Source organism: Phasianus colchicus, chromosome 14 (genome assembly GCF_987193195.1).
Source record: "Phasianus colchicus chromosome 14, bPhaCol1.hap1.1, whole genome shotgun sequence".
NCBI classification, from domain to species: Eukaryota; Metazoa; Chordata; class Aves; order Galliformes; family Phasianidae; genus Phasianus; species Phasianus colchicus.
In genome coordinates this window covers 2,366,353-2,390,000 of record NC_143449.1, presented here as the reverse complement: position 1 = coordinate 2,390,000, position 23,648 = coordinate 2,366,353, and the positions used below count along the sequence as shown (strand labels likewise).

The following is a 23,648-nucleotide window of genomic DNA, read 5'->3' as shown; positions in this document are numbered from 1 at the left end:
ACTCTGGGCAGCCACAGAAAGGCTCTCAAAGGAAGTCATCTGTTAAGTACTCAAGCAAAGATTTATTTATAAAACCTTGGATGGGAGGCCAGTGAGGTGGATACAAAGGATAAGAGCACCAGTGAGGAGGTCATGTCCCAGGCACTCTACCTGCATTCAGTCCACGGCTCACGGTGGGCTGGGCTGCACTGTGCCCTAGAAACAGCAGCAGCATCAGCTAGCTTGGTTGTAGGTATTTTGTCTGATCCTTATAGAGCCATCATGAACCAACAAAATGTTACTCTTAGTAACACGTTTTATACTTACATAAGCTTTTCTGAAAATGTCAGCATGGTAAGAGGTTTTTTCTATCCCATAAACAACTCAGTCCAGCTCCGTTAGAAAATGTGATAGTACCTCAGTTACTGAAAGATCACGTTAACACATTACAGGAGATGCATATTTGATGCAAAAACTATAATATGAAAATATGTTATGCTCACTACATGCACGATGATCTTTGTAGATAGCCCTTGGTTAGGCTTTTTGATAATGGTAAAACCCGGGATTTCTCCAGAGAGGTCTCACTTTTATTCACATATCTGGTTCCTGTCATTTTCTACTTCCAGCTCATTAGAACACATTTTGATTTTAAAAAAAGCAAAAAAATCTAGAACGGTACCAAAGTGACTGTAAGAGTAGAGAGAGCTTCTCCCTCTGTCTTCCATCACACCTTTCATGGTAGTATCTAAGAAGATGTTAAGTGAATTTGGATGGTTAGAGGATGATTCTCAATGACTGATTTTCCCTTTGAGAAATTCACAACAGAGCACATTCTTATCTTGAATATGAATTCTTAGGAACCATCATTGGCTACAAATGAAATAAAGTACTTCCATCTCCATCTTGAGAATGATGCTGTTAACCAGGTTAGTTCAAATCAAGAGTAAAGGCGTGAATCACAAAGCCAGAGTTTAGTCCTCCAGAAGCTTCACTCGCCTGCATCACTTATTACCCAGAAAACAGTGTTGTTGCAGATTTTTTAAACTTCTTATTCCAAATGCTATCTATCAGTGTTATGATCTTGTTGATTTTCAGGGGTGCAGACTATTTGAAGGCAGTAGACAGAACTCTTCCACCAAAGAAGAGTCAGAAATTCAGAAATTGAGCAAATCGTCTCCACATCAGTGCTGAACATCCCTTTGTTATTTTAAGGCCTAAATCTCAGTCCTGACCTGAATAGAGCAGAATTTTGTGAAATCCAGCTCTCTCTTTTGCAGTCTGAGTCCATATTTACTGATGCAAATCAGTATCCGAGGTCTGATTCAACTTCATTTCAACTTCATCTATATCCCTGTTATCTCAACAATACATCTTGGGCTGTATAGGGGGAAGTGTGGCAATAAGACTTTCCCTGAGGGTGAGCTATATTGGATGTAACATGCTCCATATATTTGCATTCAGCAGCATGGCATGAAACACACAACTGTATTAGCAAATCTCATTGGACAAGTCTGGAAACCACAACAGATGCTGGCAATCACAGAGACAGTGTTGAAGCTCAGCTCACAAATTATCCTCACCCTCTGTGCTGTTATGTTGCATTCTGACAGGGGACTGACCTTTAACGTGCTGCTTTGGATAGACACAGTCAAAAGATCTTTTCTGTTTGTCTGCTATCAAATAAATGGTTTTTAATGTTTGTGCAGTATTTTAACAAAGATATCTTTAACTATGTAGTCCCAACTATATTGGAATCCTGGTTTATTTCGAACAAATACTTTGATGGTATTATTAAAATAATAATACTTTGATACTAAAATAACAAATACTTTGATAGCAGGTTAAAATTCTCAGTTCTGCAAGAGGGAAGTGTTCAGGCTGGTGGAGGTGTGGAGTACATCAGTGTCCCTTCTGTCTCCTGCCAGGCAGAACCAGGACTTCCTCTGCTTGGGATAAAGGTTCTCAAACACTCACAAGATCAGTTCTCCATAGGTGCTAAACATCTGCCAGAAGGAAGGGAGAGAATGAGAAAACCCTCTTGATGCTGTGTGAAGGACAGCTAGCTGCTTCCACAGCAAACACTGATGACAGAAGGCAAACACGCATCAGAAATATGAACAGTGGGTGATTTAGGAATTAAATAAACATTGCCTCTCTCAGTTACGTGACTAACAAAGCAGCCTATACTGCAGAAAATAGAGCATGCTGCAGACTGTGCTCAGACCCCAGGAAGTTAGCTGGGAATTTTAGATTTAAAATCTATTATTACGTTCTTCTGCAAAGTATCAGTATGTTTGTGCAGCCAGTCTCAGGTCAATGTGATACATTGGGACATGGCACCACAAATGTGCCTCTTCACTGCTTTTACTTATTAATTTGAAATTGTAGTATACATCTGCAGGGTTATATGACATCTACAGCCAGAGTGCTGACTGGTTAGCAGCACCAGCTGCCTGCTGCCATGCTTGGCGCTCTCTTTTTGTCTTGCTCATTTTTCCATTCTTCTCTCCCTGCCTCCTCGAACTCCCCCTTTCTTCTTCACTCCCTCCCTGGCCCTCACCTCTTCTCTTTCTCTCTCTATCAGGAGCAAATGCTAACAGAATTTATATTCAGCAGCTTGTCACATGGCAGACATCTATTTTTCACTTGTCAAATTGGCCAAAACTGAAGCAAAAGCATGTTAGCATGGGATCAGAACACACATACACTCTGGGTCCAACCTTCTCCAAAAGATGGGTGCAACAGACACGCATGGAAGTTATTGATTTAAAAACAAATATTCAGCTGCGCATGCATGCTCATTAAGGGTTAAACAAAACCAAACAAACCAATTAGAACAAGCCACATGATGGGTGGTTTCCAAGCATGTTGGAAAATCAATAGCCATATAACAGCGTCTCCCCTTTTTAACAAATCTGTCTGTAAAAAGAAAACTGAGACCTGTTAATTCTTTATCCTTCACTAAGTGGCTAAAAATTCACACGTGCTGCCTGTTTGAGCAGGACCTACCATGCTTAATATATGCCAGGTTATATTTTTAACTACCTTGATAATGGGCAGCCATTCCCCAAGGTGAAAATATACATTAAGAGGCAGACACACTAAGCCAAACAAACTTCACTCCCATGGTTAAGTAGTAACAGTAGTGGTGATCTTTCTTTGTGTGCGATACATGTAGGTGTATTTTATCTCCAGTGAAACATCAGTATGCAATGCAATAGTGCCAAAGAAGCCAAATGACACTCCTCTCCATTTGATGCACAATACTTCCTCTTCCATTATTGATTCTTCCACATAAGTGGTCTGTGCAGAGCACAACATGCTGTTTGGATTATGCTCTACAATGCTGGAGGCAGAGTGAAACCTGGAAGCACGAGGTTCCCAGCCGCATAAGCAATCATACCCTCTTACTGCCTGATATGATATAAGAATGAAACAGCTGTATTAGCCTTGGCAGAAAATTATTCCAGACACAACTGCACTTGATTTATGTAGGGGAACCGCGGACATTAAGGTAGACAAGAATTTCTAGAAGCCAGGATGGTCAGACTCACTTATCTATGGCTGCTGTTACGAGCAGCTGGGGTAATGGATGATGAAGCAGCAGCAGCACGGGACTGGATGCACTCCCCCACTGTCACACAGTACTGTAACTTCATTTAAGGGAAGGCAGTTATTTTTTCCCTCTTCTACCAAAGGCGCAGAGATCAGTTAAGGCATTTTCTCAGAAGAAATCAGAAGAGATTTTCATATTTTGAGATACACAAACAAGAAACATAATGACTTCAGCTTCAGACTGACCGAGGTCTGGATGGATGAGACAGTCTGGAGCCTTTCAAGGACCCACGCTCGCTGTGTTTTGCTAAACCCTTTCCTTGGAACCCCTCTGCAGCTGCTCTGCTGTCAGTCCCACTGCTGTACAACCAGCTCTGAGGACACAGCACGCTCAGTGCAGAGGAGGCTATTAAATCCACGAAGCCAAACTTGCTAGTGCATCTCACCATCTCTTCACGTTTTATGAATGCTTTCAGCCTACAGTTCTCTCTGATATTACCAACATCTCCAGGAGCACAGGGAAACAAAGGATTGAACTTGAAGAACTTTTCTTATATAGAAAAGCGTTTAGGACTGCTCATCTGATGAAGAAAGTGATGGTATTTGCTCTCCTATATGGCTGTAGACCGAAGCTAAAATGACACAGTGCCATTTTTAGGCTATAATTTTGTGAACACTGTAAAGGCTATAAAATCAACAGGCATAGAAATCTTTGAGAACAAAACATGCTGAAAAGAGATGTGTTCAAAGCTCTAAGATTCTATCAGTGCAGAGGCTCCACCTCCATTGCATGCCGCTTCCATCCACTGAAACTCTTCTACATATGAAAACAAAATTGAGTTATAATAGTTAATATTTGGGGGGGGGGGATGGGAAGGAAGAGAGAGGGAGGAAGGAAGAGAGAAAGAAAACAACGCAAATTTCAAAAGATATTTTAATTCTTCTTTTTGGAGGACTAAAATAAATCAGAAATAAATCCCAGAAATTAATCAACCATAATAAACCACCACCGAGTGGGCAAAGCACTTGGGAGCCTCAGCTGCACTCAGAGCCTATATGGGACTGGATGGATGAGTAAGCCTGTCCCACAAGACAACTCCTTTGTTCCCTCACACAAAGCACACTATGCAGGATTCAGGACTGGGTTCCAGTATTTTAAAAGTGGCAAACTGTGAAATGCCTGGAATGCCATGCTGGGATAGGGGGTCCTGCTGTGCCTGGCCCTGCAGTCTGCAGTGTGGCTGTAACAGCATTCATTTGCAGGAAAAAGGCATTTTAAGACTGAACAAGTGCAGTATGGTTTGAGAGTCTTAAGTAGAAAGCATTACATAACTGCACTGGATTTGATGATGAGGAAGATGAAGCTTGAAGAATTCTTTTCAGTTGTTTTAAACTATTGGCAAGAACAACTTTTAAAAACCATTTTGTTGAATTTAAACATACATTGGGAGGGGGGGAACTTTGGGGCTAAAGTTTCTAATTCCTTTTTGATTATTTGCTTTTATCAAGTTTAATTCACTTGCAAGAATGGGAGAGCAATAGAATTGTGAGCCAAGAGCAGTCATGGCATATTGTAGAGGTGTGTGAACCCCACCAGTTTACAAGCTGCAAAAGCTTCCATTCAGAGAGGAAGGCAACCTGCCACACGTTGCAAAAGCAATCCATTTTGATAAAATGCATGCCTTTGTGAATCGTAAGCAGACTTTCTACAAAACTGTCTCTCTTTTCTCCAGATTCCCTGCAGACGTGTGCAATTTTCACTGCCTGTCAGTTTATCAAAAAGACCAGAGCATCAAATTTCAGCTCTGGATTGTCAGGTCTGATCCCTATTTCCTTTCAAATTCCAAAATACTGACACATTGATTGGAGTTCATAGTGTCAGACAACAGCACTTAAGAGACATTTTTGCTAAAATATAGCTTCTGATCTATCTTTTATGTTGGTTTTTTTTTGTGTGTGTGTTTTTTTTGGTTTTTTTTTTCCCTCCTGCAGCCTCAAGAGCATTGATCTGGGGCTGATTTCTATATGATTTTCACAAAGTAGCAGGCAATTCACTCAAACAAAACAGTTCTTTTGTATAACCTTTTAAAAGGGGGCCCATCAAAGGGGACTGACCTAGCTTGTTTGGTTTGCCCAGCCATCCCCTCACCCTGCCACGAATTGCCCATCCCTTTAAGTTCCCAGATGCCAGCAAGGAAGATCTAAAACGAGATCGCAGCTACGGAGCACTCAGTGCATTGCAAAGTTGTGGCATATTAGCATCATGCAAAAGTTGGGACTCCATAGCAAGAAACATTTATGTACATACACATACCCTGATAAAGCTGGGCGTTATCTGCTAAGTTTCTTTAGTGAATACATCATCACAATGGATTTACACTTTCAGCTGTTATCTCAGAAGATTATTTTGAATCACAGACTCCTCTTTAACTTACTCATCTCTGAGCCATCCAAACAGTCATCCTGCCTCCTCAACAACTGTCCTCTTTCACTGCAGACTGTCAGATTGTGTTGGAAGCTGCACATGCCTGTATTTCAGAGGTAGCAACAGTGTTAGGTGGGGAATACAGTAGTTGTATTAATTGTGTAGATTTTGAAGCACTCCAATTCATAAGTGTGTACATTGTGATATACTATAAATGGTTAATTTGATTCTCCCTCAAGTGTGGAAGTCAGAGAATGCTTTAATATTTCTGCAATTGCACGCTGTGCTCGCTTTTCCTTTTGGAAAAGTGTAATGTATTTATTTTTTAAACATTCTCACTCTCTCCCTCAGCACACTGAGCCATGTGTGTAGCATCCAGCTGTGACTCAGAGTGGAAGACTTGCTGCTACCTTGCCCTTCAGGAGACACATTTTTGAATCCTGCATACTTAAAGCAAGCACCCCTTATGGGGAACTTCTCTACAAACGGCATACAATTGTGTTTTTTAAAAGTGTGTGTGTACGTGTTTATATGCACATGCAACAATATTGGTAGAATAAGTACTTGTTTATCAGATGGCCACTGAGGGAACAGAAGGGGAAACTGCCGCCAAATCTCTGCTTGCAGCTTGGCTCTTCATTACAAAGACAAAAACTCAAGGCTACTTTTGAGCTGTAGTTGCACGGAGAAAGAGATGAAGAAAGGAGAAGCACTACCTGCACTGACTGAATGAACACTTAATGGACTTTCTTAAAAAAAAAAAATATTAAAGGGAAGAGAAATAAGAGTAAATGGGAAATTTTGCAGCGATGGGAAGTCAACCAGGTGCTTCAAAAGAAGAAGTAATAGCTAGTGTAATACAACATATATCAGCTAAACTCCTGATCCTAAAGCAAAAACAGATATACCAATTTATGTACAAGCTAGCCACCTCCTTCAAGAAAGTAGCATGAAAGTTACATGAATTTTCTTATGTTTACTCCTAAAGCTTCTCATGTCTGAGCAGTGAGAAGTCCTCACCCTTTCTTGCCTCTACATGTTCTGCACTATGCTTGTAGTTCATTCTCTATTTGCATTAACCTCAGAGAGCTTCAAAACATAAAAGTAATTTTTAAACTGATACTATGAAAACAGTCTAGGGAAAAAAAAAAAAGAAATAAAAACAAGCAAACAAACAAAAACACATCCTCTATAACCAGTAAAATTGCAAATCTCCAAAGCAGAAACACTTTTGTCAGCCATCTGAATGAAGCAAAATATTCCACGTGCGACTCAAGCGCACCATGCAGTTATGGGAGCAGATAAGCAATGAACTGAAGAGTAGGCTAAGAAATCACTGCTCCAGCAACTTGCAGAGGCTGTGGGACCCAGGGCTGTGCACAAGGGCACCACATTCTGAAGCACAAACTGACCTGTATTTCCAGCAGGAGCTGAGGCTGCCATTTGCTCATCTTACTGAAGGAAATGTCTGTCTTCAGGCTTCTGTATGACACTGGTTATAGAATAGTCAAACAATGAAATCATGAGAAGTTAATATCTAACTATGTGCATATATGAAACCTTTCTTTTTAATAAACTGTATATTGTATATCACAGAATCAAAGAATGGCTTGGGTTGGAAGGAACCTCAAGGATCATTGTTCATATGGCATAAACACACATACAGCTATAGCCACGTTAACTAGCTGAAAGAAAAGCTCTGTTTTTCATTGTCAGGCATGAGGGAAGTTGTGAAAGCTATCACAGATAGAACAAGGAACAAATCCCGTGCACTTTTTTCTATGCTCTTGGTTGTAAAGCTTCTAAAATACTGTGATTGTGTTTGAATATGGGATGGAAAAACAGATGACAATACAGGATGTGTGATCTCTGTCACTCTGTTCTCGCTTTATTTCTGAGCACTGTTTTTACTTCAGTAAATCAGCTGGTGAGCACATTCCCCAAAAGGTAAGAATACATTTGGCTAAATGAAAGATTTCCTATGAAGTCTGCAAACCATTACTTTTAATCCATTAGCAACTGAATTCCACAGCAAGATCAGGGTAGAAGACTTGCTTCCGAATCAGAATTAATTAGTTACTTAATACCAAAAGTAAATCAAGACACAGAGAAGTTGATGACTTGGTAAGGGTCATTAAATAGCTCAACAGCAGAGGCAGTAAAGGAGACAGGCCTGGCCTGTGGCTCGCTCCTGCTCCCACTGCAACGCACAGGGCCCAGTCTTCACTTCGTGTTGTCCTGTCCTGCACAATGGAATCCGGTAACGACTACTCAGCAGGCCTCTTACAGCAATTAACTGGCATTGGCATTTCAGCTGTGAGAGGATTCCACCATTTATCTTTCACGGGACAAATTAGAGTTTGTAATTATGCACACTGCAGAAATTTCAAATAAAAATTCATTCCTGAAAATCGGAAACATTTCTAACAGGAGGTAGGCAGCATGAGGTGAACCTTCACAATTTCTCAACTCCCAGCATCAGGTCTCTAGAACCAGAAACTTGTTTGGAGTCAGCAGGTCTGAGGAGGCTTTGGAATCTCTCAGGCTACGAGTGTCCCCAGGGGCAGAATAATCTTGTATACGGAGGTATGAGTACACGTGCATGAGCTGGGACGTGAGCCCTTTGAAGAGCATAAACCAGCTGGGCATGAGGTGGCTGAGGAGTTCGGTGCCTTTACTTTTGGGGAGGAGCACCGTGGACTTTGCAGAAAAGAAAGCATGGAGTAAAACTACATCCTGAACTTCGCTGCCCTCACCACAGTGAGGCCGAGCTCTTCCTTGCTTCTCCAGCTGTCCTGAAGTGCTCTGCACATCCAGGCCTCCTCTGTCACCCATAAAGCACTTACATGGCAAAGTGCTGGACTCGGTGCCAGCTGACAGACCCATTTGTTCTCCTGCACCTCTCCTCCAGTGCAGAGAAATCATATTTCAATTGCTTTCCAATCATATTGTTGGTAAAGGCTACCACAGTTTCAATGAGATTAAGATTTTGCTTATGCAACACTGAAAGTAGAGCAGGATCAAACAAACCCATAACACAGGCTTCTGTTTACTAGAAAAGTAAGACTTGCTAGCAGAAGAGCAGCAGTAATGCTATGTCAGCTGTCCATCTGAACCAACCGCTATTTGGCAGCAGTGCCTTACAGAAAATGGCCGGTGAGCAGGGAACTGGGCACAGTGCCATCCAAACAGATGGGCAGGGGTCTCAGGCAGCCAAGAGACCGTGTATGTGTGTCAAGTGAGGGTACTTAGGGCAGGACTCCCAGCTGGCAATACCCACATGGCTATCCATTCTAAGCTCGCACTTCAACAAAGAAACACGCCATTGTTAATCCAGCTCAAGGCTGGATTAACTCAGAAGGAAAAAGAGCATCTTCCAGAACCACTGAGGATGCAGGAGGGCAGGTTGTTAGGACCAGGGAAAGAGCTATTTCTCTTCCTCTGTCTCTCACTGCAATGCCACCATGGACAATTGCAAGTGAATCCCACAGCAGCAGGGTAAAACCTCACTTCTGAGGACCAGAAAGCATAGAAAATACAGTTATTGTCTTCAATTGATGAAAATCTTTACTTACTCTTTTTAGCTTGCATACACAATTAAGGTTACTCTTACCAGCCCCCATAGTTAAGTAAAATAGTAACTATCTGAAGCACCAGTAATTGCCCCTTTTTCCAGCATAACTTTTGTTATGTAATGCTGTGAATAACTGCTAAGCATAATGTACTACAGGCATTCCTCATAAAATGTTCAGTTTTCTAGGTTCCTGCATGGAATTCCTATGAGATATTCCAAGTCAGAGGTGTGGAACAAAGTTTAAATTCGTGTGAAAACCCAAATTACATTAAAAGTGAATATTTTTGGTCCAATTTTAACCTAATTCAAGCTCCAAGTAAATCACAAAATAGTCAATGGCATTGCACAGGGGTAAGTGAGGGTAGAATGTCTATCTTTAGTAACTAAAGTACCAAAGTGATTAATTACCTTTAATTTGGTGTTAGCATGTTTGTTAGCCTACTGAAAAGAATACCACAAATAATAGATATTTGTCTTTTCACGCACAGAACAAACTCCATAACCAGGAATAGTCAGATGATAACATTTAGTACTTCTGGGTCACTTGAGATTTTAAGCAATTTTCATCACACTTCTGAAAGGCCAAAGGTATTATCATTGCACCACATATAAGGAACCACCACCACAAGCAGCTTTAAGGGCTTGCTTACTTTGGATGAAAGAAGTGGCAATGGTTTCAGAATGACAAGGAAGTTTCTGGCTCCTAATTCTGTGGCCAAACCACTACATCTTAGCAAAGCTTTCAGAGGCAGAAGGATTAATTTTGTGATTGCTAGAATTGTAGCTCGTGTAATGTATGCTATAGAAGAAGCACTCAACCTGAAAGTTTAGAAACTGCAAGATTTGATTCAAGTGGCATTTGTAGGGTTTGGAACAATGGGCTTTGGGGTCAGAGAGACTGGATGCTGTAGAGGATGGAAAGGAAGCAGAGCAGAAGAGGTGAGTGCACAGCCTCTTCAGATCTTCGTAGGCTTTTGGGTATGTGAAATATACACAGCTTTGCAACAAAGGTTGTCAGGAGTAGGCTTGAGCTTGAGTGCAAGTATTTCAAATGTCTTTAATATCAATTGTCTTCATGAAATTGTGCTGTATTTCGTATTATTCTGTTCCATATGTGATTATGCAAATCACGATGTTCATGTTCCCACTAGTACATAAATCATCACTTTCACACAGAGTTCCCCAACATTTCTCTGAGGTTTTGTTGCATGCTCTCAGGAAAGAAGAACACACCTCAAAAATAAATGATATCCCACTCTTCCATCTAATCACCAAAAATCATCCTAAATTTGATCTGTTGGCTTTTCACTGACACGTTTTTTGTGAACAGCAGTTCCAGTCCCGTACAGTGGGAGCTAGACTTCTGTGCTTTGCTCACGTATTTCAGTAGCTACATCTTTATACCGATGATTAGTTAACATTTTCAGCAGTATGCCACAGGAATATCTCTAGCACATCTGCATTGTTTCACCAGTGCCAGTCATCCTACAGAAGCAGTCTTCAGACAAAACAGTAAGCCAGAAGGAGCAGAATGCCTTTAACACAAGGACAATCCCACCCTCGTAAAATGTGGATTGATGAGCTGGGGAATACAGAATGCTTTTGGAGTTGCCTGTCTATAAGTGGCTCTGTGTGTAGAACATAACATAAGGTTTGTGAAGCTCTCAAAAATTAGAAAAGCATGTTGCTCTGTATCTCATTTCTATGTAAAATTAATGAAAATAAAGCAATGCACTTCCCATGCATAATGAATAATCATGCCAAACCATATCAACTTTTTCAGACTTTTCCTCTAGAGGGCTTTTAAATGAGGTCAACAGCAACCATATCTTTTCATTTGATCTAAGAGTGAGCAGCACAGAGTAACAGAGCTTGTCCATGCAAAGCACAGTAACAAGCTCTTCTTGATTTTGATGATGAAAAGTAGAATACTAAATGCCACTCTTGTATTAGTACCAGATATGGATTTTGCAGACTCTCTTTTAGACAGAAGACAGGAATGTAAGTAGAGATACACAGTCGTCATTAACAATGCTGAAAAGATCAATGCTAGCTAAGCACAAGAATGACAACCCCATATGTCAGATGCAGCAGGACCGGCAGCACGTGCCTCCAGAGGAGACTTATTGTACAGAGGAGTTTCAAAGAATTGGGTAAATGCTCCCATTTTACATCAGCAGCTGATAATTAGCATGCTGCTGTAACAGAATGCAGCACTAGCTCAGCCACACTATGAGGACAGCCGCTCATTTTTGGGAGAACTGGGAAGTCAGGGTGCCCTCCTACCACTGAATGGAGCCCTGCACTGCACTCGGGGAGCCGCTGTGCCCAGACACTTCTGTGTAGGGTTCATTGTAGGTGCTTTATTAGCAGATGTAACCTTAGTAAGAGTCAATCTCCTACACCACTGAGGCTAGAATTGAAAGATAGCATCTCTACTTAGAAATGTTCTTACTAATGGCTTATCATATATTATTATTGCTATTTGTACTATTACTATTTAAATTATCATTAAATAATTTTTCAGTAAAACTCACAACATCTAATTTTTATCAAAAGAGTAGTGCATCAGACCTTGCCAGACACATTCCAACTCCTTTCTAATGGAGCACTTGCAATATAACTAGATGAAATGGGTGGCACAGGAAAGGAAGTACAGCTTTAATTTTTCCTTCCTTCCTTCCTTCCTTCCTTCCTTCCTTCCTTCCTTCCTTCCTTCCTTCCTTCCTTCCTTCCTTCCTTCCTTCCTTCCTTCCTTCCTTCCTTCCTTCCTTCCTTCCTTCTTTCTTTCCTCTCCCTTCCTTTCTCTTTTTTCTCCCTTCCTTTCTCTTTCTCTTTCTCTTTCTCTTTCTCTTTCTCTTTCTCTTTCTCTTTCTCTTTCTCTTTCTCTTTCTCTTTCTCTTTCTCTTTCTCTTCCTCTTCCTCTTCCTCTTCCTCTTCCTCTTCCTCTTCCTCTTCCTCTTCCTCTTCCTCTTCCTCTTCCTCTTTCTCTTTCTCTTTCTCTTTCTCTTTCCCTTTCCCTTTCCCTTTCCCTTTCCCTTTCCCTCTCCCTTTCCCTTTCTCTTTCTCTTTCTCTTTTTGGAACGGCTTTTGTCATTTTTTATTATCATTATTAGCATTTAAAATGCTTCCCTTTTCAACATCATTCCTACTTTACAAGGACATTCGAGTTCTGTAGTCAGAAAGCTTTTCAATTTAAACTGGCAACTAACATGATTTTTCATCAACCAGTACATTACAGCCAAATTAAAAATAAAATGCCTACATTTCTCAACTTCCTTTTTGTGTTCTATGAAAAGACATCATTGGGGTATTTCTCCACAGCATCCCCTTGCAAACAGAGAGACAGGATCCTACATCCAGGCCATCAAAAGTTGCAAACACTGATACAGCTGCTTGCCCCTGAACATAACTACCCATAAATCATAAATCACTTCACAGTTACCTCTTATCAAAGATTAATCTCCAGTTTAAATGGTATTAAAAAGAAAGAAGCAGGATTTCTCCCCCTGCAATGCTGGGCCATGGAGTGAGAGCCCCACAGACCTTGACAGACTTCATTTTTCACATTTGCTCACATAATTCAAAACTTGCTCAAAAGAAATGTTTACTGTGGTTGAAACTTAGGCACTTATTCAAGTTAGAAGAAAAACTAACAAATACAAGCAGGAAATAAAACTACCTCAACCCATGACACATTGGGCTTTTTCAGGCAGAGGACACACAGCCATGATGGCAAATCACAACACTGCCATGCTGCCACTCAAATGATAATTCCATAATTCTAATACTTGATTCCATCGTTTACTTTATATACGTTTTTAAGACAGAAGTTAGTAACTAGTGATCCATCTGTAGCAACCGTGACACTAAACAGGCAGAAAAGAATTTGGAAGGAGAAAAGAGAATCTAAAATTCCTGGAGAAGAAGCTGCAACTGTGCAAATTGTTCACAAGCTCAGTATGTCTGGACAGAATTTGGGAAATTCAGGTTAAGCTCTCAAAGTGAGCAGAACCCACTGGGAAGGTGGAATGGCCAGGCTAAGTGATCACTAATTTGGGCTCTCCAAGGTAATTTATGATATAGCAATTAAAGTTGAGATTCCCTTGCTATTCTATTTATGAACACTATTAACCTATGACCTTTCTCTTAAGTTTACATCCAAATGTTTTCAATTTTTTTTCCCGAGCAAAAGGAAAGCAGTTGCTGAGGAAGTTATTTCTCATAATAATTAATTATATTTGGGGCCTGAGAGGTGAATACATACTTTAAGACTATCTGGCTGTCGTGTTGTCTGTGTAATTATATTAGAGATATGTCTTTGGGATCCCTCAGCTGAGCTGTTGCTAATACCCTTGGTTTTATTTGTATTGATTTTGCTTTAAGTGCAAAGGTGCCAGATGTTCTTCATTTAGTTGAATATAAAATGATGAGCAAAATCCTGCTGCAAACTTTAGTGGTGCCAACAGAGCTTTGACCCTACATTAATATTTGGCTTTTATTAAGTCAATTTTAATGACATTTCAATAGGCAAATGCAATAATAACTCTCATGCTGAGGATAAGCACGCTTTAAGGGCAAGCAGGAAAAGCGGAGCAGCGTGGCATCCACCTCTCTGAACACACCTCCTCTTGTGTCTTATTCAGCCAGTTGTTAACAAGTTCATTCTGATCCACAGAATGACTGGAAGAAAGGCCGTTGTTTCTTATACCTAGTCTGGAAAATTAGGTTTTAACAACTATATTGCACACCGCTATAGCGTGTTACGATTCCAAGGGTGCTGGTTTCAGGGGACAGATAGTTAATGCTGGCAGCAATTATTCATTTCCAGGATGCTCATCATGTGTAATAATCATATTAAGAACACAAAGTAGCATAAGTAGCACAGTGAATAGTGCAGGGAAAAAATATTCCCAAAGAAAGGAGTTAAAGTGGGAATCCTCTGCTTCGGGGAGCTGAAAGTGTGCAACACAGATGCTAATTTCTGGAGGAAGGGGCAGGTGCTAGGCTCAATGAAGAGCACAATCCTTTCACAATTGAGGGAAACACTGCGCCAAGAATTAATGAGCGTGCTGGCCACTGGGGAATAAAATAACATTGTAAACTTCAGTAAACAGCAAAGCTCCAGGATTGGACTTAATTTGTGATCAACTAGGCTGTCGAAATCAACTGCCCTTTTGTGGGACCAGCCCTGGAGGAGACACATGCTTTGCAGCAGGTATCAGTATAGTTGTATCTGTGGATGAATACAGAAATACATGCAACTTGTAAGAATAGCAGAGAGAGATGAGCACGTTACTGGAGACATTGCCTTGCTGTTGTGAGATGTACGACAGAATGTCTTATATTTGGCTCCAGAATGGGATTCATGCAGATATCTCATGGATTATTTTCAGAAATAACTTACTATGAGATTTCTACATAAAACAAGAAGCCAACCATCCTTCAAGTTTATATTTTCCCCTGAGCACCTGGATTTGCTTTTCCAAATTTACATCACTAAGCATAAACCGCATGATCATTTCCACCGTTGTGACAAAGACACGACCATCTGCCACCTCAAGTTACCTACGTGAGATTGGCAGTTTTCTGGGACAACAATATACTCCTATCACTTTTGGTGTCACATGGGATAGACATCAGCAGCTTAGCCACCAGCATTTCTGAGACAAAAAAGTATTGTGCACCTATTGCTTTAATGCGCCCTGTATGTTTGTCTCCTCCAAACTGCAAGTGAATTCATAGTCAGTGCATTAGGTATGTTAAAAAAGTGTAAAACTTTGTTTAATGAAAGTTATCTGCAATTTCAAATTATGATTAAAGCACTTTCCTTTTGATTAGTGTGTATAGATCATATGTGTGTCATCTATCTGTTGCTCTCTCCTAACAAAGGGTTTATTTTCACAGAGGATAAATTTCTTAAGAGTGAATGATGCTCAGGAGAAGATACAGAGAAGATCTGTGTCCTGAAGCAAAATTGAGGTATGAAGTCAAAGTGTTCTTATGTAAGATGTGAAGCAGCAGCCTCTGCAGAGGAACGCTTAGGGTATGTGCTCAGAGACCTGAGACACTGTGCTTCTGATACACTCAGCAACAAGCTACTTCCTAGGCTAATCTTTTCTCTCCACTGAAGCACGAGGCGTTACTGTGAGCAGAACAGCTACCGTCTCCAGGGCACGACTTGAAACACAGATCTTCAGATTTCAAACAATTCTTGCTCTTTCTCTCACACAAATTCATTACAGAATGTATTGAACTAAAAACTACGTAACTGTTTAAGTTTTGTACTTGTGTATTAGTTTGAGATATATTCAAGCAAAACCCAGAATGGTATAAAACATGACTTCTAATTTTTCAGGTTTTTATTAATTCTAACAAACTAATTAAGTGTTCTCATGAAATTTATGTAAAATATATAGAAAACATGCAAAATGCAAGTTATTACACTTTTTAATGCTGTATAAACAATGAACTCTTTATTTTAAAATAGATATAAATGTGTAAAGGCAACTCTTTGAAAGGGTTGATAACAGCAGGACAAGGGGAAATGGTTTTAAGTTGAGGGAGGAAAGATTTAGGTTGGATGTCAGGGGGAAGTTCTTTACATAGAGAGTGGTGAGGTGCTGGAACAGCTGCCCAGAGAGGCTGTGGATGCCCCGTCCATCCCTGGAGGTGTTCAAGGCCAGGTTGGATGGGGCCCTGGGCAGCCTGGGCTGCTCTGAAATGTGGAGGTTGGTGGCCCTGCATGTGGCAGGGGGTTGGAGCTTCATGATCTTTGAGGTCCCTTCCAACCCGGGCCATTCTGTGATTCTGTGATTAGGTAAAAGCACTGATCTGTAAATTGCCAACTGGCTTAGTTGCCAATTTGCCAAAGAGTGGTAGCAGTGGTAATTATGACATTTCACTTGACAGAAAACACTAGCTTGTTTTGTTCACCTCTGGCCAGAGGAGTAGTCCCAGAAGTTCTTTTCCAGCCACAGGAGATTCCACTGGTCTCCAGCAGAGACAAATCTCAGCTCTGACACTGTTGGCAGAGCTCAAGCGCACTTCTTCCTCTCCTTCTCTCCTTCTTCCTTCTTGCCTAGGAGAAGTCGTACATACAATATACATGTAGGCATAGTATATCCTTTCAATGTAAAGCAAATGTACAGTATATGTATACTATCTAGTATATAGTATCAAAGTTCAGCATGTATTGCACATGCTAACGTGCATAATCAACAAATAAAATATCCTTTTATGGCCTGCTATGACATTGTAACCATGTCAGTGGACAAGGGGAGGGCCACTGATGTCACCCAGCAGGACTTCAGTGAGGTGTTTGACACTGTCCCTCACAACATCCTTCTCTCAAACTGGAAAGATACGGATTTGATGGGTGGACTTTCAGTGGATGAAGAACTGGTTGTGAGATCGTACCCAGAGAGTGGTGGTCCATGGCTCAGTGTCCAGATGAAGACTGGTGACCGTGGTGTCTCTCAAGGGTCAATCAATACCCTTTAACACTTTCATTAGTGACATCGACAGTGCAATCAAATGTGCCTTCAGCAAGTTTGCAGGTGACACCAGGATGTACAACATGCTTGAGGGACAAGATGCCATCCAGAGAGACCCAGACAAGCTGAGCAGTGAGCCCAGGAGAACCTCATGAGGTTCAACAAAGCCAAGTGCAAGGTCTGGCACTGGGTCGTGGCAACGCTCATTACCAGTACAAGCCGGGGGGGGGGGTGTAAGTTTGGCACAGCCCTGCCAAAAGGGACTGGGGGTACTGGTGGATGGCAGCTGGAATGAGCCAGCACTGTGCCCTCACAGCCCAGAAAGCCAACCGGATCCTGGGAGCATCCAAAGCAGCACAGCCAGCAGGGCGAGGAGGGGATCTGCCCTTCTGCTCTGTGCTGTGAGACCTCAGCTGGAGCGCTGCGTCCAGATGGGGAGTGCTCAGCACAGGAGAGACACGGAGCTGTTGGAGCATCAGAGGAGGGCCACAGAAATGACCTGAGGGATGGAACACCTCCCTGCGAGGACAGGCTGAGAGCTGGGGTGTGCAGCATGGAGAAGGGAAGGCTGTGGGCAGAGCTGAGAGCGGCCTGTCGGTATCTAGAGGGGCTGTGAGATGGAAGGGGCAGAGAAGTGGTGGATGCCACATTCCTGGAGACCTCCAAGGTCAGGCTGGATGGGGCTCTGAGCACCTGATGGAGCTGTAGAAGTCCCTGTTCATTGCATTGCATGGGAGTTGGACTAGGTGGTCTTTAAGGGTCCCTTCCAACTGAAACAATTATATGATTTTATGAAACAGCTAAACTGCTAAGGTTATTCTTCACATTTATGTTAAAATGTGTCTCCTTCACAGGCTATGTCACAATTTATTTTTATTCATTACATTGGAACCACCAAACAGCCAGACTTGCCATTTGCAAGTAGCCTTACCTTGAACAAGAACAGCACCAGTTAGATCTCAACAACAGCACTGGCTGAGAGTGTGGAAACATCTTACTCTATAGATTCTTCTTTCCAAAACCATTCCAGGATTTGAATCCATTCTAAAAGATGCTTCGGAAATGCACATAAACCCCATCAGTCCTGTTGGGATGAAAGAAACCTATCTTTTTTCTCTGCTTGATTTCAGACTGTGCATATCACATAGTATCATTATTAGGTATCAAGAACAAGTGCGATTTTCTTCCTTGGGGTGAAAAGAACATGCAATCACTTAGTTTCCAAACTAGAGTATAGGCTAGAGAAAGAACCTATCTGTTAGGTAGTTTCTCATCTATAATTTCTGCTCATTCCCTGCTGGCATTATTTCTCATCTCCTCTCTGTCCCCTCAGTAACATATGAGGAAGCATTAAGCTAACTAAATTAAAATAAATAAATAGAGAAAGAGAGGAAGAGAGAAAGAGAGAAAGGAAAGAAGGAAGGAGGGAAGGAGAGAAGGAGGGAAGGAGGGAAGGAAGAAAAACAAAGAAAGAAAGATAAAAGAAAGAAAGAAGAAAGGATGGAAGGAAGAAGGAAAGAAAGAAAGGCAGAAACAAAGGAAGGAAGGATGGGTTGAGGAGCATTCTTCACTTCAAAAATGTTAACAAAAACCCAAACCACAATCTTCCTGCCCCCAGCCTTTCATTAACCACTCACTAACATTCAGTACAAAATAATTTTTAGCACACTAGGAACGAGAGTAATTTTATTAACTACTGTGTATCTGACCAGTGTTCTACAGATGACAGTCTTGTCATGAGCACTATAGAGAGTGCATTAAATTCACTGCTTTCTGTTTCTTCATTTGTAGTCTTGTTAAACACAAGAAAAAGAATTATCTAAAACCACAGCCTAAATTTATCTCTAGATTTTGCACCATTTTTTAGCAGAGCTAGAGCTCAATTTGGAATACCTGAAGGATAAATTTTAACTGAAATGCCATGTACAAAAACTTTTCCCCCATCTCCCTGTCCTCCTGAGAAAGCAGCTCTGTTGTTCTTGCATTCAAAATGAAAACTTCTGACTGTTATCAACAGGAAAGATTGTTGATATGAAAACTACTGGTGAATAAGTTAGCTTTTCTGATTTCACAACAGAAAACAGACACATTAAAATTTGAACTGCTACCCAAATCCAAAGCACACTGTTAACCACCTCAGTTCCAGGGAGCTCCCTCTGGACAGAACCCACATGTACAGCTTTCCCCAGCACCTTCTGGGAACTGCGTGTGGCAGCCCAGCTTATCCACTTCAGAGTGATGCAGAGCAAAGGATAATGGAACAACATAACTAGAAAATGTCTCATTTTGCATTCAAATGAAAGTCTGAGAGATGAGCCAGCACAATCTCTTTCTCTAATTTTACATACTAGCCTGCCCTTGAAAGTGCCTCAGAATCACTTAGTGCAGAAAGATCTTGAAATCTGAAGACCAAGTGCCCCATTTAGCGATAGCTAATTAGTCTACACATTGTGCAATGCAAAAATATAATTGACTCTGTGTGTAAAACTATCTGAGGGGAGCCAGGGCATTTGCATGCTAATACAAGGCACTGTTTGTAAAGATAGACCCTGCCATTATAAATAGGATATCAAAAAGGTGCCAATTACGAAGAAGGGGTGTGCTGCATTATAAACCAATCGCCTTGTGCAACTAACTGATGGCTCTACGCGCCATACAATCCAAAAATATAATTGACCCTGTCTGTAAAGCTATTTTTGGGAACAAGAAATCATTAGCATGCAAAATCCAAGTGCTGGTTACAAAGCAGGGAGTCTGACCACTGCGACCATCTGCCTCCTGTGTGAGTCAGCTACGCTTTCTGGAGAAAGAAACAAAAATCCCTCTTTTTTCCTACTGCTGTCCAAAATAAAACCAGGGCTCATGAGGTTTTATGTATAGGGCATTTGCAGTACTCTGTGGAAGAGAAATATCTTTCAAAGGATTCCTCTGTTCAGATGGGAACCCTGCTGGCAAGGATCTCTGCTGCTGGGAGCTCTGTGTCTTTGTACGCTGCCTTGACTTGACAGCGATTCTTTTCTGGGGGTGTTCCTTATTTCCACCTGGAGAAAGGGTTCTGCATACACACATGCAGAAAGTCCTTTAGTCAGGCAACACACTAACTTTTTCCATTAACAAACAATAAACATTAGCGAGTTAAAGATGTAATCAGCGCAGTCCCTGTCCCCAAGAACAGCAACAAGGTGACAGATGCTGCAGCTTACACGTTCCCAACCCATTGTGAATTATCAGCTACACCACACAAGTACCCAAGCTTTTTGTCTTCAGCATGCAAAAAAGTTCAAAAACACCTGCACTACTGATGTCAATAGCACTTAGGTATTTCCACCACCCAAAACAACTCATGTCTGCAGTCATCTCTTTTGTCAAAATTTCTTCTGAATTGAGACAGTACAAAGAAAAATCTCACTCTACACAACTTTGTTACCCTTGGGGTAAACTGCTGAGAAATTGCACCGGGGCTGCAGCATTTTCAACATTCCTGGCAAATGCTTCTGTTTACTTTCCTCATACCATATATTCTGGTGGTAAAACAACCCAAATGTGTTTTGATACATGAATGCTGTGAATAGCTACTGAAAGGCAATGAAAGTATAAATGGAAGTGAATCAGCACTTTTTGCAGAGATCCACACGTGTCTCAGCCTACGAGTCCTTTCCCGTGCATTTTGCCATGGAGCAGATCAGTGTAAGAAAGTTTATGACACGTGCATCATTTATTACCTGGCTTCAGGGATTTCCCAAAGCGCATTGCTCACGTGAGATGGATTCTGCAGCCTGCACAAGGGAACCGCGGCTCGTGGGCTTTGATCCGCAGGCATCAGGAAAATCCTTGGTGAAAAAACAATGCATAAACTTCTTGTAAAAGAGCTTATATGTGTATACAGAGGTAAGTTCCTATCGCTAAATATTATTTCACTAAACCCAAACATCTGTCTACTGTGGAGTGTATGTAATTTTCTTCCATCACATTCTGCCTGGTCGTTTTTCTTTGCTCTTTGTAAGAAATTTTTACATTGATGTACCCTGGTCTCCCTTCCCTTCCCCTCCCTTCTCTCCTACTCTACTCTACTCCATCCCATCCCATCCCATCCCATCCCATCCCATCCCATCCCATTCTGTTCTTCTATTCAGATCACTGGGTCTCCACTTTAACCATACACTGAATTAGTTTGATTTCATAATACTTCAGAACAAGCATGCATCTCTGGGCTCTCCTTGGAATGTTTTTTTTTTACTTTTCTGTCTAGTTAAATGGAGACTGAATTGGCAGGAAAGAAAAAAAAAAACAGAAAATAATAATTAAAAAAAAGAGAGAAAGTCATCAGTGAGGATTTTTTTCAGAGAATATTCACTAACTATGAAGTGTCTTTTCTGACACTGCTTGCTAATGATAGATTTTTTAAAATTTTTTTTTAGATTATAAAAAGTCTGAATGAGCTTTCTTTTTTCATGGCCCATCCTCTCTCCACATGCCCATATTTCATTTCCTTGTGTCAGGAGAAAGAGAAGATGAAGCAGAAGTTTGCCTTAAATTACACTGCAGTGGTGTATTAACCAACACTATTCACCAGAGCAACTGCCCAGCTTTCCCCCCCCATGCAGGAGTCACACAGTAAAGCAAGATTTTACAGATGACAAACATGTGGCTGTCCCCAGAGCTTCATGGTAAGTGGATTTGTTTTTTCCCCTTTCTTTACTTCACTTTCCTTCCAGTCTACTGAGATGCACTGGAACATGCTTTCCTGCTCTGTGGTTTTGGGTGGATTATTTTTTTTTTGCAGTCACACTCTGTGTTAGCCCCAGTCATTATTCATAACTTTATCAAGTAAGTAAACAACTGCAGCAATAAAGATAGCTTCACTTGCATTGCCTTACCTGACACCCAAGCTGAGAGCAGTGGATGTCACCTTCTCACCCAAAAGACTAAGTGGATGGAGTGACAGTGCAACACTCACCTCTTTCGTGGCTGTGAAGGCACGCTGCTGCTTTCCTTTCCTTCTGGTTTCTGCTGCTTTCTGGTACCAATAAGCAGAAGAAAACAGCACATCCAGGAAAGTCCAGGATTGGATGTTGCAGAATAAATGTGAGGTTCCTGATGATGTAACCAGCATTTTTCTGGAAACCAACCATGTGGGTTCTTAGCAGCCACTACATTTATTTTGGGAGATCATTGAAAAGAGGAAGTGGTTGGGAGTGGAATACAGGGAACTGGTCACTTCTACTTTCCTCACAGACTTTTGTCTCCTCCTATTGCAACAGTGTCTGTAGCTGGTGCATCTTCACCATCCATGGCTGGTGTTGGAATAAGTTTCAGCTTCAGGAGTTTATAAATATTATTAGAGTTCATCTCTCACACAGACATCACATTTACAAGAATTATTAGCTCTGCTACAAAACTTGCTTTAGAATTCAGTCTCCTTCCAACCTATGTTGCAGTCAGCTTTAAAATCCTGGTTACTGTGTTCTGAACTTCAACTACTATTTTACAGTGCCATTTAATAAGTAAGTGAATAATTAAATAAATCAGCAGGACCGTGACATCTTTAATAACAACAAATTTAAGAAAAGGAAATACCTACAGTGAGCAGGAGCCAGTTCTGAGAAGTAGGCTCTCCCTGGTCAGAGTGACCCATGAGCATTACTGTGCATTCCCAGACCACCTTAAATAATGCCAAACAAACCAGCACAGTTAGCAATAAATATGTGCAATCAAAAAGTATGAGTAGAATGACAACTGGCAAAGAATTAATTTTCCTTCTGCCTTAAACCCACCGCCCTGTTGAGACGAATGCTATCGGACTTTTAACATAATGGAAAGTAAGGTAAAAGTTCTCATCAGACTCTCCACGGCATCTGCTTCACTGGTTCAGCTAAGGTAAAATGTTAGTCTTCATTTTTTAGGGTTTTGCAGGGACCCGCAGATGCTCAGCTACTGTCTCACACAGGCAGAGTCAATACATCAATGATATTGCTTCTACTTTGTGAAAGCAAAGAGCCAGGCCTGCTACCATTGCCTGCATAGCCATGGTAGAACCAGTCCCACTCAAACACTGCTGCCCCCAACACAACTACTCTTGGATCTCTTAGTCGACTAGCACTTAATCCATTTCAGGTGGGCTTTACCAGTATCGTAGAGAGTTAATTTTTTTATCAGACTGTCACACAGTAGTAAGTCAAACGCTGTACAAAAGCCTAAGTGCACTGCATTTATATACACAATAAACCCCATCATTTTATCACCACAGTTTTACAATCTGGACTTCCAAAGCTGCTGAATGCTCTTCTATTTTTTAGCATTCCACGCCTAAGTTTTCAACCTTGAGCAGTAACTGAAAAAAATGGAAATTAAATAATTTACCAGTTTCAGATTCTAACCAGTAAATTGCTGTGAATTTGTAACCGTACTATCATTTTCATTGTACTACATTGGCCATTTAGATGAATGATAACCCAGGAGACAACACCATGCAGGGCTAGCAAACAAATAAATCATTTAGATTGCGCGCTGCTTTCAGCTGCAAAAGGGGCAGTAAATCTGTCCTGCCATCGCCTTCTTTTTTGTTGAATCTTCAGGATGGTGCAGCTTCTCACTGAAACAAATAAAAAAAATTCTA

The 23,648-nt window shown here is 41.1% G+C and overlaps 1 long non-coding RNA gene across 1 annotated transcript; it reads right to left on the bottom strand.

The window, feature by feature from the left end:
- Window positions 1-1,094: 1,094 nt before the first annotated feature.
- On the bottom strand, window positions 1,095-23,428 carry LOC149915965 (uncharacterized). The gene is made up of 8 exons (XR_016470971.1): window positions 22,614-23,428; window positions 21,990-22,348; window positions 20,755-20,862; window positions 17,964-18,116; window positions 16,473-16,617; window positions 7,375-7,454; window positions 5,973-6,065; window positions 1,095-1,985 (listed from the first exon to the last, which is right to left on the bottom strand). It is a non-coding gene; the product is annotated as an uncharacterized LOC149915965 (long non-coding RNA).
- Between the last annotated feature and the right edge of the window lie 220 nt (window positions 23,429-23,648).